This window comes from Rousettus aegyptiacus, unplaced genomic scaffold (assembly GCF_014176215.1).
Source record: "Rousettus aegyptiacus isolate mRouAeg1 unplaced genomic scaffold, mRouAeg1.p scaffold_m13_p_4, whole genome shotgun sequence".
Classification (NCBI taxonomy): domain Eukaryota; kingdom Metazoa; phylum Chordata; class Mammalia; order Chiroptera; family Pteropodidae; genus Rousettus; species Rousettus aegyptiacus.
In genome coordinates, this window is record NW_023416307.1 from 94,067,444 (window position 1) to 94,085,690 (window position 18,247).

The following is an 18,247-nucleotide window of genomic DNA, read 5'->3' on the forward strand; positions in this document are numbered from 1 at the left end:
AAACATGACAGACACCTAACATGCTCCTATAAAGGATAGTGGATGGCACCTGTAAGCAACTCTCGCTTGTTAGAATCTGCTCCCTAGTCTGTGGTTATGTTTCCCAGCTGCCCAGGAATCGCCAAGGCCTCTGGCTTCCAGGGCTCTCCACCACTGAGCTGTCTCTCCAGCCTCAAAGGCTACAGAATAATCCATAACAATAGATTTCTAACTTGGATTAGCTCCATTGTTTCTATTCTCTTTCTTACAGAGGCTGCTTTTGGGAGGCCAAGAGGCCATCCCAAGATTCTAGCTCTAAATCTGGGATTTAGAGAATTTGTTGGATTTATATAACTTCCCAGCACATGCTTGCTGTGTGTGCTTAATGCCTAATGGTTTCCAGCTTGTTCCTTCCAAACCAGAGCCTTGAAGTTAGCTGGGAGTTTTCTTGATAATTCAAAGTCACATTGGTGATTGGGATTTTGTGAGATCAATTTAAGGTTGTTTAGCTTTAGACAGAGTCAAAGTTACAGGAGGACCCTTATATTGCTCTACATTGTTCAGAATATGCTATTTCAGACACATTTTTATTCTCGACTTTTTTTTTGTATTCAAGGAGAAGGAAATGGTAAATTCCAAAATTGGAAATGCTAGGAAACATTTTATGTGTGTTTAGCTCAGGAAAAGAGACTCTTGGTCTGTGTCTATTACTACTCTGCTCTAATGTTTCTGTCAGAGTTGTAAAAATGTAAAAAAACAATTTTTTTTTTTGCCTAATTGGCAAAGTGAGACAACACTTTTTGAAGCAATTGTTGACAAAATCATTAGGATAATTAGGATAATCTTTGTTTAAAGAAGCAAATACAGCAGCTGTAATCAGAATAATGCTAAGCGGGTTAAAGAGGAAATCCTAGACAAATATTCTACTTTCTCTGATTCTTATTCTGGTAATCCTTTTATTTTTCACAGCTGAAGGATATGGTTTATTTTTTGTTGTTGTTGACTTAACCTATCTTTCTCTTTCTATTGATGGTTAACCTAGGAAAGAGACTGGGTACTTTCACCCAGCTTATAATGGACTTAGCCTTCGACTCTATTTTAAAATATTTCTCGGGGATAAATACATTCACAATTGAGGGCTAGTGGTTCTTTTCCATTGGTATAGGAACAGTTGATCATGTAACCTTTAAAATTTCAACTTTAAAATCTCTTTCTCATCCATGGATATGTATGTTTATAGAGGTTAACATAATGACAATAAAGGAAGCTTAATGTGTTGTAAATGATATTCGAACTTGACTGTAACAAAACTTAAATTACATAAGAAGTAAAAATGGAATGACAGGTAATTTTCTAAAGTCAATGATACAGACCAGCCTTAAATGGAAGGTTATTCAGATAAGGGGAACTTGGCAGGCTTGCAGACACTGTTTGAGGTTTTTTTTCTGTTGGAGAACTGTCTGAAAGGTGCCAGCTTTAATAGAATTTAGATAAAGACATTCTCATTTTAGCTGAAAGTTGGACATTCTTCTGTGTCTGATTCATGCTTGTACTACTGCCAAGTTTGATAGGATTTCAGAAGCACTTTAACATTTTTAACAGTCTCAGTACTTGAGTAAGTTGTCACCGCATCTCAGCCTAGGGGTTAGGAAAAAATAAGGAGAATCATAGTCACTCCATGTAGGTGAACTTGAGAGGTGCTAAATAATGGAAGTTTCCAGCATAATGGTATTTAAAAGTACACGTGAATCAGCTGACACAGGTGACTTTAGGTAGTTTCAATGGGTTGGCATTTAAGGAATCCAGGGAAAGTCCCCACTCTTGTTCTAGGATCTTTCTCTCACTGCTTCTAGATTAATTGGATAATCATAAAATAAAGCATAGCTCAACAAGTAGCTATTAATTAATATTTCATGTCAATCAATCAACTTTCTTCTGAAATTTTGCAGGCTGATGAGGGCAGACTCCTATGGGAATTGAAAGATGGATAAAGAGTAATGAGGGACTGAAATAGGGCAGTATGTGAAAGAAAGGCTTGGGTAGGTTGTTGCAGCACTGGGTGGGTGCTTTGGAGAAAAGGAAAACTGCAAAAGTGTCAGGGAAAGAGTTCAAAAGGCATCTTGTCTGGATCCATACTCAAAGTGTGGTCTGTGTGAATCAGCAGTAACAGTAGCACCTGGAAAGCAGAACTCAGACCTGCTTAGTCAGAATGGGTATTTAACCAGATCCCCAGATAATTCATATGCATACTGAGGTTTGAGAAGCACTGGTCTCTTGTGCTCCTTTTGCCAAGGGCCTGTTCAAGTAAAATGGGGTCCTCTGGTCTCCCAAAGTCATTGATAGACTTTCAGGATACCCTTCTGTGCACGTGGATTCACCAGCCAAATGGAGAATCTGATTCACTTAAAACAACATCATTTCTCTTAGCAGCTATTTTAGTAGAGAGAAAAGAAATTAAACCTTGTCTATTGCCATGGATGAAGATTTTTTTCAACTGCCAGAAGAGTTGATCAAATCATGCCCTAATAGAGAGTTAAATGAGTTATAAAAATGCAGGAATTTGCAGTAGTAGGAAATTTAGAGGTAAATGTTACAGAGCTCAAGTCTTTATCATCATAAAGCCTTAGGAAGGTTGACAACAGTTTTAATAGTTTTTAGATTTTATAGGAGATTGTGAGAATTTTGTATAAAAATAATTTTTAAAATATGAAGAAAAGACTAGTTTTTAAAAGAGCATTTTCAATACTAAGACACACATTAGAGCCAACTTAAGAGTATTATGAAAAGCAAACTTTGTAAACAGTTGCTGGATGACAGATACTTATGGGAGAATTGAGAACAATGTTCACAAGGCTGCCAGCAGAGCTGGATAAGAAGGTAGAGCAGGTGTTAACTGGGGCTAGCTGAGGAAGAGAGAGCTACTAGGAAGAACTAAGAAAATGCCACCATCAGTCAGATTCACATCAGAGTTTATGGAGCAGGTATTCTCTATCAGGGACCCTGCTAGATATGGTAATGATAATAACAACCTTTTCCTGCTGCCAGTTGTTCAAATGATGACAATTTACTATAGTCCAAGCCAACTTATGATAAGTGCCATAATAAAGGTGCATGCAGATTTTGTGCTTTATCAGAAGAAACAAAGAATGAGAGTAGGCAGAATAGAGGTAATTAAAGTGGGGATTGAGGGGCGTTTTAGCCTCATGGTGCTTAGAATATGTAATTTAGAACCTGGCAGTGCACTTATATCAGTATTTGGCCCTTTTTGAGTCCTATGAGAACTTTCTAGTTTGCTGTTTAACACCTATAAACAAATTGGCTTGCAAAACATACCAGCTGCTGTACTATTAAAATTCCTCTTTTGCTTTGATTCCTTATTCTGTCTTGGTTGCCAAGACTTGGTAGTTTAATAATATAATTCTTAAAAGTTTGAATGCTTTGCATAATATTTAAATTTAATATGATTGCTAAAAATAAAAATGACCAACTCTTCCCCCTATGTTGTACTTAGTTGATTTGGGGCTTATTATACTAAATTGCCAATAGAAATAGTTGTACGAGAACAGAACTGGCCTCTGGCAACTCTCAGAAATCAATGAAGCCTTGCAGCCTCGTCTCTATTACATGGGACTCTTGCAGAGCCTCTAGATGCTCAGAACCTCCTAAATTAATGTGCCCTATTTGTGCAAAAAATACCTGACCATTGCTTCATTTACATCTAGACTTTTGTATGCTACAATCTACTGCAATTTTCTTAACCAGGCTTTCTGTCTCATCTTTGTCATCAAAACCCGGCTGTTTTGTTTTTAATTTCTGTTGGTTTCAGATTAATATTTCTGATTCTATAAACTAAGAGTATGGTAACTATTAATAATATAGTGTTACTAATATTTTTACTTTCAGATAGCATAGTTGTTTAAACAGTATCATTTATATATTTAAAAGGAATTTCAGGCACAGCTAGAGAAAGTTTACTTCATGTAAGGATTTCCTACACCAGAAATAGCAAAATGGTAGATAGATATGGACAACATACATTTGTCTGTTGTTTGGTTTAACCTTCAGAGGTTTTTTTTTTTTTTTTTTTAATGTTAGCTGCTAATATATATAAATCTGAATTTCTGGCTTCTCTTGATCAGCCTCATGCTTTGGTCTATATTCTCTCGCAGCAAAAGTTGGCTAGTGCTAAGTGGCAGCTGCCTTCTTTGAGTGGATTCTATCCTCTTACAAGGCAGTGCAGTTCCACTTTTTGCATGTTCTCGACCTTCTTTACACTGGTGGGCACTGCATTTGGAAATTCTAATCTAGTGGTCTGTGTATGGGCCTGGCCTCGATTTAGGGAGCAAGTAAACTAAAGCATAAATGAAATATTCTGCTTCTTTGACATCAAACTAAAATTTTAAGTATCTATCAGCTTTTGAATAATAATAAAAAAATTTTGGATTTAATAGGTTAGAAGTCTTAAAATCACAGATAAGTTATCATATCATTATGGTGGAAATTAACTATTACATGGAAATAAGCAATTTTGTCTGTTAAGAGGATTATCAAACTTTATAGATATAATTTGGAGACCTATTGGAAACTGAGCCCATAGAAATAAAAGGAGATGCTGAGCAAATTATTTATCTTATCAAAGCTTTGTTAACAGTTCACTTTAATGAGAACTTTTGAAAATCTAAAAGTTGGAAGTGGCATTTAGCAAAATTAAAATATGTCAAAATGGAAGGTAGATATTTAATCTCTCTTAAAAACTGGTGCAGAAAGTTGAGTACAACTAAAAAATGATAGGCTTTTAAAAAGAGAGGCAGTAAGACTACCAAGTAATATATTCTAACACATTTCAAATTTAGTTGTGCTAAAGTACACTTTACATTAAATTGGTGATTTTCCTTATTAGCCGTTATTATTTAAATTATTACAAAAAGATGAACTTACAACTGTGAATTTTTTTAAGTTCTTTGTTTCAATGCAGAATTTCCTTTGAAGCAAGTGAGGCAGTTAAAAAAAGATAACCTTAGTTTAAAGTAGACTGAAATAGAACTAAGATATTTCTACTGTGTAAGTAGTGCTAAAGAACTTTTGAGGGTATATGACTGGGTGGAAAAGACATATGAATATGCTAAAAAGTGTGGTGTTTATAAATTCTTCTTAATCTCAGAAACGAAATATTCAGTTTTCTGATCTCAAAATTTGTCTTGGAATACTTGCCACTAGGTTTTTAATCTTTCCGCAAATGAGGAATGAAGAGGCAGGCATCTCTTTGAGGAATGGATGTGTGTGTTGTACGGGCAGTGCTAAGATTTCTGTCTATTTTCTGTAGCTTTTTCTATACTTGTTATTGCAAGTAAGTATTGTACTTTACTATAAACTTCTAATTATGGTTTTGAAAGCATAGTAACACTGTGAGAAACAGATTTTTTTTTAAAAGCAGAGTGACTTGCCCCAGATGAGAAACTCAATGACCCATTCAAAACCTACTTTATTGCTCTTTTGTTTTACGGGTGGAAGCTATTACCTAGATCTCTAAGTCTCCTTTCTAAAGAGTCATTTCGATAGGCAATGGATTTGAACATTGCGCTTGAAACCAAGAGCCTAGATCAATTATTACCATTTTCCCCCCTGTGGTTATTAGGTTCACTTATACTCCTTTAGAAAAAAAAAGAAAAGAAATATAGAAATTTAACTTTTGAGAAGAGTTTTTGGTCTTTCATTCACTTAGCAGTTTTAGCAGCAGAATCAGATGACGAAATAGAGATGAAGGTGTCTTGACTTTAGAAAGTGAGGCTTGTTCATTCCCTCTGTATCCCTGTAACTCTTACCCAGGCATTCAGAGGAAGGCAAGGGGCTGGACTTCCTGCGCCTAGGGTTTGATATATGTTAAGAAAACTGGAGATCATTTTTTTTTTTTTTTATAGAAATCCTTCTTGATTGTCCTATGGGTAATTCATTCTTTCCCATCTCTTCCTCATAAGCTAAATTTATTTTTTTGTGTGTTAAAATTAAATCCAAAATGGAGACCAAACAAAACCATTTAAACCATGACAGTGAAACTGAATGTAGCTAGTTTTATGAACATAAGCAAAACTTAAATTCGGTTATTTCTTGTAAACACTTCTGACAATTATAAAAGAAACTTAAGTCATCTTCCTAAAACTAGTATGAAATAATCACTTTTAACCAATTTGCTGACATCTGGAAACCTTCACTAATAACCAATCTTTGTAAAGGTTAATAGTATCCTCATTTTCACTTTATAAGCCATCCTGTAACTTTATGCCTCTGAACTTTACGGCAGTCTTTGAATTTGAAAGTTCCCAGTCCACAAACTGTTCTTATATGCTCAATAAATTCTTACTAAATATTCTTTATTGATTTAGGGGCTTTAACTTTGCTATTTCTGGATTTCTGATACATGTGAATTTTTTTCTGATCAATATTTTCCACACTTGTTATAAAAAAAAGTCTTCGAATTGTCAGACATATCATTTGAAACTTATTTTTGAATTGTGAAATTGGTTTTACTGTCACTAAGAACTCTAGAGAGTTTGGAGGTGTGTGGGCAGTCATTAAAATATGTAAATAATCTATAGTTTCTTCTCTATTTAAGTAATATAGCTTTATAGTAGAAATATTGAGGGAACTTTAAAAACATAAGAAAATGGAAATCATCCATAACTATAAAGATAAACTTGATATATTATCTTCAAATATATTTTATGTGGTATTCTATATTTGTATTTTTTTTAACAAAGTTTAAAGTTATGCTGTGTATTTTTGTATCTTGCTTTTTAAAAATTAGTATTTTATCATGAAACATTCCCTATATAGTTATTCATTCTTCAAAGACATTTTGGATGGCTGAATAGTCTTTTATTTATTAAAAAATAATTTATTAACTACTTATTTTCAGTCATTTAGATTATTTCTGATATTTTCTGATTATGAACATCATGTGACATTCTTTTACCTAGTGTTTTCTGTGCTCCAATAATTATTTTCTTAGAATAAATTTCTAGAATTAGAGTGATTAGAACTGTTTCACTAAAATACCAATGACCTCCAGGTTGCAAAATCTCAAGGATGCTTTTCCCTTTTCTTGTATTTTACCTGACTTCTCAGAATTCCCACAACACTTTTATTTCCCTCCATAATTCAACAATTTCAATAGCAACATCCTTTTCTCTGTCTATTCTTTTTCTTAGTCTATCTTATTAATTCCCATGACTTTAAATACAACTTCTATTTTGACAGTTTATTAATTATGTTTCCCAATGTGAGGGAGGAAAAAATTTTCTCTACCTTCCTAGGTTCTTTGGGCTGGTATATATACAAATTGACCTGAGACAGATTAACAAGAGAAAATAACCACATTTAATTACATAAGTACAAATGGAAACTACCCCCCACCCCACCATACATGAGAGTCAGAGACCCCCACATACGTGAGAGGCCCAGAGACAGACAGGTAAAATAAGGTATATATAGCATCCTGAGCTGAGGAATGAGGTAAGGTGCCTGGGCTTTTGAAAGGAGGAGGGTCACTTGCAGATCGATAAGAAGAACATATATTTAGTAATTAGGTGGTTGCCCTGCCATATAGATAGGCCAAAAAGGGTTATTTCTAATAACTCTTAATATGGTCAAGAACCCAAATTTAAATTCGAGTTAATTAAGAGAGGTGGGGCAGAATTTTTCTTGACCCACAAGGTCTCAATTGCCTTTAGCTCAAAATAATCCATATACCATACAGGCACATGTTGAGGTGAGTTGTTCTGACCCCTTACAACTTTCAAATCTCTTTTCTGACCTTTCTCACATCTTCACTTTGAATGTCTCACAGCCATGTCACACCTAACATCTTCAGACCTGACCTCCTTACTCCTTTCTCAGCTTGTTTCTCGCTGGTGTTTGCCCCTATCAATGAATGATCCACCATCTACTCAGTTATATAGTTGGTCGTTTGATCATGCTAGAAACATGTTCTTGATAGCAAATACCTTACATTAAAATCTATGAATTCTATATCCAGAATAGATTTCAAGTCCATTTCTTTCTTCCAGTCATCTTATGGATTAATACGGCTGTTTCTAAAACAATTTAATGCTTGTTTTTCTTACCAAATTATAAGCTTTTTAATGATGGTATTTTGCATGTCTGTTCTCTTCCAGTTTGTGGCTTTTATTGACACTCAGCAATTTTATCTTAAACAAGTGAAATGATTTATATGACCAGATGACCTTTCAGAAATTCAGTAACAACTTAAATTCCCATCAGCCATTTATAGTTGTGCTGGACTTCCTGAAACCTTCAAGGTGATAGGAGAAAAATTATTATGCTTTATTTTAATGTACATTTTTTATTATGATGAAAAGTGATCTTTTGAAGATAAATTTATTGATTATATTTATTCTTTTGAGAACTGTCATATTGAATTTTTTATTGTATTGTTTATATTGATTTCAAGTTATTTATATGTAGGAATAATAATCTTTTGTTAACTTGTTGTAAATATTTCTTCAGTTTGTCATCTGCCTTTTACTTTTTGTTTATGATGTGGTTGTGATATGCACAAAGTTTTAATTTTTATTATTAAATTCTACCAATGCTTTATTTTATGGTTATTACCTTTGTTTTTATTCTTAGAGAGTTTTTATTTTCATATAAGAGATTAGGCAGCTATTTATCTGGTTGGTTTAAATTAAAAAATGTGTTTCATTTTTTTCATCATGTAGATTTTATTTTGGTGAGTGGTATGAGGGAGGGTTCTAATTTTGTTATTTTTCTCATATATGCATATTTAAGAAAAAGGAATATTTTATCCATTTGACTAATATTAAACACTAAGAACATAAAATACTTATAATTTTTTTCTTTAATAAGTTAAAAAATATCTTTAATTTGCTCTTAAATCTTATTCTTCCTTTTATTGCCCACATTTCTATCCATAGCTGGCTTTGATTCAGTAGGGGCAAGGTGGAGTGTGTGTGTGTATGTGTGTGTGTGCGTGTTCATGTGCACGTGTGCGTGCATGAGAGAGAGAGAGAGGGCGCGCGCGCGCGAGAGAGAGAGCATTCTATCTAGTTTCTTCTATCCTAGGGCTCTTAGTATGTATTTAACATTGTCAATAGAGTATGAATTCATATTGTCCTCTTTTCCATGTGCTATACATTAATAATTACTATAGCTAGAAGTAATCACCTTTATTTTGAGTAATGCTTCACAATTTTATGCCATTTCTTATTTAAATCTCAAATTATTCATTGAGGTTGACATAGCAGGTATTATTAAACCCATTTTGTAGATGAAGACAAACAAGTGAATTCAATTTGCTTCTATAATTAGCATAGCTAGTAAAGGGTATGTCTGAGAGCAGAATTTGGCTTTCTTTAATTCTCAGTACAATGTAGAACCTCATAATAATGAACCGCTTTATTTTTGCTGTTGTTGGTGCTTACATTTCAAGTCCTATTGGTTTTGTGTATCTGAAGCATTTATTTTTTAAAAAAATAATATGCTAATTTGAGATTGGGAACACTAGTCAAATTTATAGCAATGCATAAAAGAATACTCTGGTTCCTTCAGAGTAGACTTAATATTTCCCAAATTTATTTATCTTCTCAACATTTTCACAAAATCAAATGGCTCTTACCATTCACTGAGAGCTACTTGGACATACAAATCTTGGCTCAAAGTCTATTATAGAAAGAGGTTAAAGCTGGAGATTTTGGCTCAGAGCTCTGTACTTCAAACTGAATATAGTCTTTTAAACAATAAAATTAGTCTTCTCAAACAAAAGAACATAATTTTATATTTTCAATAGTGCAATTATTTCTTACACTTTAATGGCCATTTTGCTTCAAAGTTCTTAAATGGTAACCTTCATTTTCTTTTATATCTAGTGAGTCTTTATCTGGAGTTTTATTTGAATGATTGTTCAGGGTGTTGGCAACAGTTATAAGCATTTATATTTTATTCTTGACTGGATTCTGGTTGGGAAATTGAATGGCACAAATGTTGAAAAACTACCTTGCTATAGACATAATGAAGCAAGCAAAATGAATCTCCCAAGGATACATGTGTAATATTCTTTACTTTTTATCTTTTAGTTGCAGACTTGTGCCACCTCTGCCTTCCTTTCTGTGGGCAAAAAAGGAGCCAGAGTGAGGTGATGAATTTTTATGCAAAAGACCAAAAAAAAAAAAAAAAGCGAGAATATGGTATAAAGGGAGCTGAAATGCACCTCAGGCTCAGACATCACTTACCTTAAATTTTTTCTTTCGAGAATTATGTTGAATTTGGATATCCTTTCAGTGTTAATGAGCATTAGAGGTGTACTTATTGTTGTGTTTAAGAGGGTGGTTTCTCATAGTTTCCAGCACAATTAGTAGGGGTTTTAATAATAAGACTTATAAAAATATTCACATAGATCTGCAGAGAGATGATTCAGATAACCCAAGAAATTCAACACTATAAATGGATCTTTCTAGATTTTTAAAAAATTATAGCAATTCTTACTTGTATTCCCATAGCAACATACTAAGAGTCTAGCCAACACTTCTGAAACTAGAAAATAACCTTTCCTTATCTGCCTCAAAGAGTTTAGTTCTTTATATTAGTAACTTTTAAAAATAGAAATCTTGTTCATTATCAAATGTTTCTTATAGAAATTTTGATTAATTTAGAAAAAGGTAATGAAGAGAGTAAACATGAAAAATCACCCCATAATCTACCACACAGCAATCAACAGTCCTTGTTTTGTTTTGTCTTCTCTCTCTCTTTGAATACAAATACATTTAAAATATTTGGGGAAACCTTAAAGTTTTAACTTTTTTTTTCCTTTAGTAGTATTCAGTGTTTCTTCATATATCATAACCAATATTCCTCTACAATATAAAAAGTGAACTAATCCTAGGCAAAGTTGTTAATAAGTGATACAAAAGCACAGAACCTTGGGAAACTATTATAACCAAAAAATTCTTCATAGTCTTTGATTTTAGTAACTCTATAGATCATTGTATGTAAAGGTGCTCAAATATGTTTGTCAAATGAATGTTGAATTTCAATGAAAAAAATGAAAATAAGCTAAAGGAATATTTTCACCTTTTTCTCTCTATTTATTATTTTGAGTTCTCTGAGAAGGAGACATCAAGATGGGATTAGATTGCAAGAAATGTATTGAAGAAACATCTGTATTTTAGTCTACTGGGGTTGCTGTAACAGAATACCATAGACTTGATGGTTTATAAACAACAAAAATTTATTTCTCACAATTCTGCAGGCTGGGAAGTTCAAGATTAAGGTGTAAGATTTGTTATTTTGTAAAATATGTCTTCCTGGTTTGTAGAAGATTGACTTCTCACTGTGTTTTCACTTGGTGTAGGGGCAAGGAAACTTTCTGGAGTCTCTTTTATAATGGCATTAATCCCATTGATGAGATCTCCATGTTCATGACCTAATCACCTTTCAGAGGCCAATACCATCGTATTGGGGTTTAAATTACAACATGAAATTTGAGAGATAATACTATTAAATCTATAGCATTCCACCACTATCTCTCCAAATTCACGTTCATCTCACATGTAAAATGCATTAATTCTATCTCAATAGCCCCCCAATTTTTAACTCAATCTAGCATCAACTTGCAAGTTTCATTTAAATATCACCTAGATCAGATATGGGTGAGACTCAAGGTACTGAGGCAAATTCCTCTCTAGCTGTGAATCTGTGAAATAAAACAAGTTATGTACTTCAAAAATACAATGGTGACAAAGGCACAGGATAGATATTTCTATTCCAAAGGGGAGAAATAGGAAAAAAGAAAGGTTTAACTTTTCTCAAGTAAGTCAAAACTGTGTGACAAAATCCTACATGAGATCTTAAGGCTTGTGAGTGATTTTCTTTGGCTCCATACTCTGACCCCCAGGCCCACTGAGGTATCTGTGTCACCTCCATGGCCATGAGTGAGTGGGATAGCCCTGTTTTTTGCCTGGGCCCCAGGGCTCTCCTGAGTTTAGGGCCCTGGGCCAGACACTCTGCTGAACAGTCTCTAGCCATACCCCACATGGAGGCTGCAAAGTTTGCTGCCTGTAACCTTCAGAGGTAGCCAATGCCAGCCCTGCTGCATCAGAACCAACAGAGCTACATTTGGGGTAGCTGAGGACTGCAGCACTGAAACACTGAGAGTGGAACCTGGATATGAGGCAGCACTGGCAGCAAATGTCGAGGTCCCGCAAGTGACAGTCTTTTGACTTTGAAACTGCTAGGCCCCTCTAACAGCCCAGACCCACTCCCATACCCTTGCACTCTGGGCCTGTGGTAGACTTAGCAGCTCTGATGTTATCTGAATTGCCTTTGGGGTTATTCTTCTATTGGCCTGGAGAATAACACCTGGCTTCTGATAAGATAGCTGACTAAGTCTGTGGTTCATATTCAGACTAATCTCTTTATCAGATAGTGATTTGACCACACCCTTAGTGTTCTCTTCCTAACATACTACTTCATTTTTTTGCACAGGCTGAGAATTTTTCTAAATCTACTTAAATATTCTTTAATAAGTTAGAGGCAACCACTAATATACTATCTGTATCTATGGATTAGCCTACTGTGGACATTTTATATATAAAAAAATCACTTAATATGAAGTATTTTGTGACTTGCTTCTTTCACATTGTGTAATGTCTTCATGGTTCATCTATGTGTAGTATGTATCAGTACTTCATCTTATTGCCAAATAATATTTTGTTGTATGGGCATGCCACAGTTTACTTATCAATTCATCAGTTATGGACATTTGAGTTATTTATACTTTTGAGTTATTATTAACATTTGTATACAAGTTTTTATGTGAAAATTTCTTTTTGGTATGTACCTACAAGTGTAATTCCTAGGTCATGTGGTAACTACATTTAACTTTTTGAAGAACTGCCAAACTGTTTTCCAAAACATCTGCACATTTTAAAATTTCCACAAGTAGTGCATGAAGTTTCCAATTTCTTCACATCCTCACCAACACTTGTTATTATCTTTCTTTTTTATTCTAGCTATTATAGTGTGTAGGAAGTGGTATCTCGTGGTTTTAAATTGCATAAAGCCCATTGTCCTGCCATGAATGGAGAGTTTTAATTTTTTTAAAGTCAGGTATTCAGGTAAAATTTACATAAGATAAAAGTTACCCTTTTTAGTATGCAGTTATTAGAATTTTATAAGTGTAACAGTCATATAATCAACACTACAATCAAATACAGAACAATTCTATACCTCTGCAACATTTTCTAGTACCTCCTTATAGTCTACTTCACCTCCATCTCTAACCTCTGGTAACCACTGATCTGTGGAATTTTGCTTTATTCAAAATGTCATGTAAATGTAATCATACAACATGTAGTCTTTTTAGCCTGGCTTCTTTGGCCTAGCACAATTCATTTGCAATTTACCCATATTGTTATGTTGTATGTATCAATAGTTCATTCCTTTTTATTTCTGAGTAGTATTTCATGGTAGGGATATACTACAGCTTGTTCATCCATTCATCAGTTGAAGGATATTAGAGTTTTTGTTAATCACGAGTAATTGTAAATAGGTTTTTATATGAAAGTAACTTTTCATTTCTCTTGGGTAAATATGTGAGAGTAGGTTTTTAGGTTTCATCGTAAATGCATGTATACTATTTAAGTATAATATTTAAGAAGCGACAACGATTTTTTAATGTGATTGCATTATTTTGCATTCTTAGGAGAATCCTAGTTGAATGTATCACATCATTGGAGGTTTTTTTTTTAAGACTAGGAATAGCTACTATCCTCTTTCTGGTTGTTTTCAGAGCTGTAATGTTACTTCATTCAGCCACCCAAATTTTTGTAAAATTCTGGTATTCCCGTCAACCACTGCATGGTGGTAAAGGGGCAGTGGAGGATGAAGGACATGAAAATATTGGTAAACAATGGCCTGGCCCTGGTTCAACTCATCATGGATGCCCACACAACAACTATACATATCTTCAAGGAGTCTGACATCCGGAGACTCCAGAAATGACTGGCAAAGTGATAAACTATAGATCAATTTAGAGCATGATAGAGATGAGACCTTGATGAAGAAGAGCAAGTGGATGGCTTAGAAGTGTAAGTGATACCAAACCCTCTTTTCCCAATGTGCAGAGAAAAGGAACCAGAGTCTATTATATTTAGGGAGTGCTTCTGGATCGAGCACGGACAGAGCTCATGGGAGGCAGGAGCCAATCCAGAACAAGGACACACATGTGAGAAAGACTTATGAGAGTAACATTAATTACATATAAGACAAAAAACTGTGTGATGGTACCAAATTTATGTAAAACTGTATTTCTAAAATGACACCCACCTCAGTCGCTGGAGAATAAATGGGTAAACTTCAGTTATCAGCAGCATCTGAGCATAGCCTCAATCAAATTATTACATTAGTAAATTTAAAAGTTTTTAAGAATGTAAATATGTTTTTTTAATTACAGTGATTCTCTCCATATTTTAATTGATGACATTGATTTTAGTGTGTTGAATGCATGCTAACCTGAACATATAAATTAGATTGAGTAATTTCAGTATTTTAATGTAGTGATTCTCAACACTGGCTGTAAATTTTTTATGATCACCTGGAAAGAATTTAGAAAATACTATGCCCCTATGCCTCATCCCTAGAAATGTTGATTTACTTAGTCTGGAGTGGGGCCCAAACATTGGGATTTAAAAAATTTGCCCTAGATTCAGCAGAAACATGGCAGAGTGAGAGACGTCCCTAGATCTCTCCTCTTGAAACAACAATAAGCCGAACATCTAAAAATCAATAGAAAACACCAAAACTGCACACCAGCACATCTGAGCATGGGATCTGTGCATAAGAGCTACCATAAATCAGAACCGCGGGTGTCGGGTGGTAGACTGGGAGTAATAAAGAAGCTGCATCTCTCAGCCATAGCTTCCTGTAGGACGAAGGGGAGGGGTAAAGGTGCAGTGACTTTCCTGAACAAACCTGCCTGGAAGTGCTGGGCTTGTATGCAGCCAACCAGAGGGCCCAGTCATCAGGGCAGAAAGTGAAGTGGGGTGGGACTGCAGAGAAACAACAGCTGTTTTTTACCTGTCCCGGTTACAGGTTACAAAACCGAGGCTGAGGGCAGCCCTCAACGCCCAACCCAGAGGGCCCTTCCCCCCATGCCCTCTGAGACCATGGAGCCCCAGAAGAATCTGAGCAAATGCTGCAGAGACTGAAGTGATCTCTGGCAGCCTCTAGAGCTCCCTGCAGGAGAAGGGGGAGGGGAGAAGGAGCACAAGTTCCTGTGGTGAGTTCTCTGAACAGCTCTGCCTTGGAAAGCTGTGAGCTGTGGCTGGTAGGCTGCAGGGGACAGTCAACAGAGCGGAAAGCAGAGAAGAGGGGTGGGACTGTGGAGGAACAACAGTTGATGTTTGTTGGTGGAGGTTGCAAAACTGAGTCTGAGCTACAGTCCCCAACCTGCTACCCAAAAGGCCCCTCCCCGCATACCCTCTGAGACCAATCACTGTGGAGTCCCAGGAGAATCTGAGTAAACGCTATTGAAACTGTTGCTATCACTGACAGGGACTGATACTGAGAGTAGTGAGTGTGATTAAATATCTACAAGAAAATAAAAAAGACATTTAGGCTTTATATAAAGTAGGGATCTAAGAAGCTTAGATGCCACCTACTGGAAACCAAAAGAAAAGCGCCTTCTTTGCAGCAGGCAAGAGACCTTTATATAATAAATTTTTTTGGAAAAAAAAAAAACAACGTAATATACTTCCATTAAAGCCCAGGTGGAGAACTAGTCCATTAAACGCCATGAGCAACCAAGGTGACAAGGCATCTCAGAAAGGAAGAGAAAAAGCTCCAGAAAATAAGCTTACAGACATAGAAATATGCAACTTAAATGACAGAGATTTCATGATGGTACTTCTGAAAAAACTCAATGAGATCCACAACAAACCATATCAACAATATCAATAATTGTTTTTTTGTTTTGTTTTTTTTTTTAAAAAACCAACAACAAGATGGGCAGAGCAAGGAGATCGAAACCCTCAAGAAGAACACACTATGAGAGTTAAAAAATGAAATAGCAAGCTTGGGAAATAGAGTCCAAGACAGAAATCTAGAAATAAATCAGAAAGAAGTAGAGAGAAACTGAACAATGAAAAATAATGAAAGAGAAATACAAGAACTAGCTGACACCATCAGGAGAGGAAACGTAAGAATAATGCACATTACCGAAGGTAAGAAAAAAGAGCAGGGACTAGAAAGCATTTTCAAATAGTGGACAAGAATTTCTCTTATCTAAGGAATGAGTTGGAGCATGTAATTCAAGTCAACAGAACATCCGATTATTTCTACCTAAAAATGTCTTCACCAAGTCACGTTGTATTAAAGTTATTGAAAATCACTGATAAAGATAGGATTCTTAGGGCAGCCAGGGAAAGAAAATGGTAACTTATAAAGGAAAACCCTTTAGATTATCATTGGACTTCTCAGCACAGACTTTACAAGCCAGAAAGGAATGGAATCAAATATTTAAACTATTAAGTGCAAGGAACTACCAGCCAAGAATAATGTATCCAGCTAAGCAATCCTTTATATATGAAGGAGAAATCAAGATCTTTCCAGACATACAAAAGTTGAGGGAATTCTCCACTACGAGGCTTGCACTACAGGAAATACTGAAGGGGTCAGCTCACCTAAAATAAAATAACAACAACTAAAATACATAATTAGGAGTAAGGTAACTAGCAGGCAAATAGAAGCAGAGGAGTGCAACCCTTACTAAGAACAGGGCATTGTAAGTGTAAACAATAAGAAAAGAATTGCTATAGCAAGATAGTAATGAACGTTCTGCATACATAAAAACAAATTCAGATAACAATGTCTGAAAATGGGAGGATTCAAAGATCCAAATTCGCAAAGGGGAATGGAAACAAGGCACGCGCAGAATAGAATAGACAGTATATATATAACTATCCTTTACATATTCATAATGGTAACCACACACCGAAGATTTAGAACTAAAATATATAACATGAAACAAGAAGAACCAGAGGTAAAACCTACAAAAGCCAAGCAAAATAAAGAAAACAGAAACACAAGGACAAGGAAGCAATGGAAACACTGAACTATCAGAAAGCAAAAGATAAAATGGCTATAAGAAGACCTAATATTTCAATAATCACCCTAAATGTAAATGGACTGAACTCACCAGTAAAAAGGCACAGACTTGCAGAATGGATAAAAATAAAATAAAATCATTTGCTGCCTGCAGGAGACATATCTCAGCTCCAAAGACAAATATAGACTCCAAGTGAAAGGGTGGAAAATAGTATTTCAAGCAAACAGGATTCAGAGAAAAGTGAGAGTAGTGGTACTAATACTGGAAGAAATGAACTTCAAAATCAAAAAGGTAAAGAAACATACTAAGGGACACTTCATAATGATAAAGGGCATGATGCACCAAGAAGAAATAACACTTATTAATATCTATGCTCCCAATCAGGGTGCCCCAACACATGTAAAGCAATTACTAACAGAACTAAAGGGAGAAATAAAACAAAACACTATCGTAGTATGGGACCTAAATACCCCACTGTTGGATATGGGTGGATCATCCAAACAGAAAATCAATAAGGAAATAACATCCTTAAATGACACTTTAGTCCAACTGGACATAATTGACATATACAGAGCCTTCCATCCCCAAACAGCTGCTTATACATTCTTTTTTAGTGCACATGGAACATTCTAAAGGATTGACCACATACTTGGACACAGAGATAGGCACAACAATTATAAGAGGGTTGAAATCATGCCAACTATATTCTCTGATCATAATGCTTTCACACTAGAGATCAACTGCAAAAACAAATCAGGAAGAACCACAAATACATGTGATTAAACAACATGCTACTGAAGAATAACTGGGTCAGGGAAGAAATAGAAAGAGAGATCAAGAGATTCATAGAAATGATAATGATAGTACAACATATCAAAACTTTTTGGAATATGGCAAAAGCAGTCGTAAGAGGAAAGTTCATATCATTACAGGTCTACCTCCAAAAACAAGAATGAGCCCAAGTAAATAACCTAATGCTTCATCTTAAAAGACTGTAAAAGGAAGAACAAATGAAGCCTAAATTCAGTAGAAGGAAAGAAATCGCCAAAATTAGAGCAGAAATAAATGAAATTGAAAACAAAAAAAAAAGAAAAAAGAAAAAAGAAATGCAACAAAAATCTGGTTCTTTGA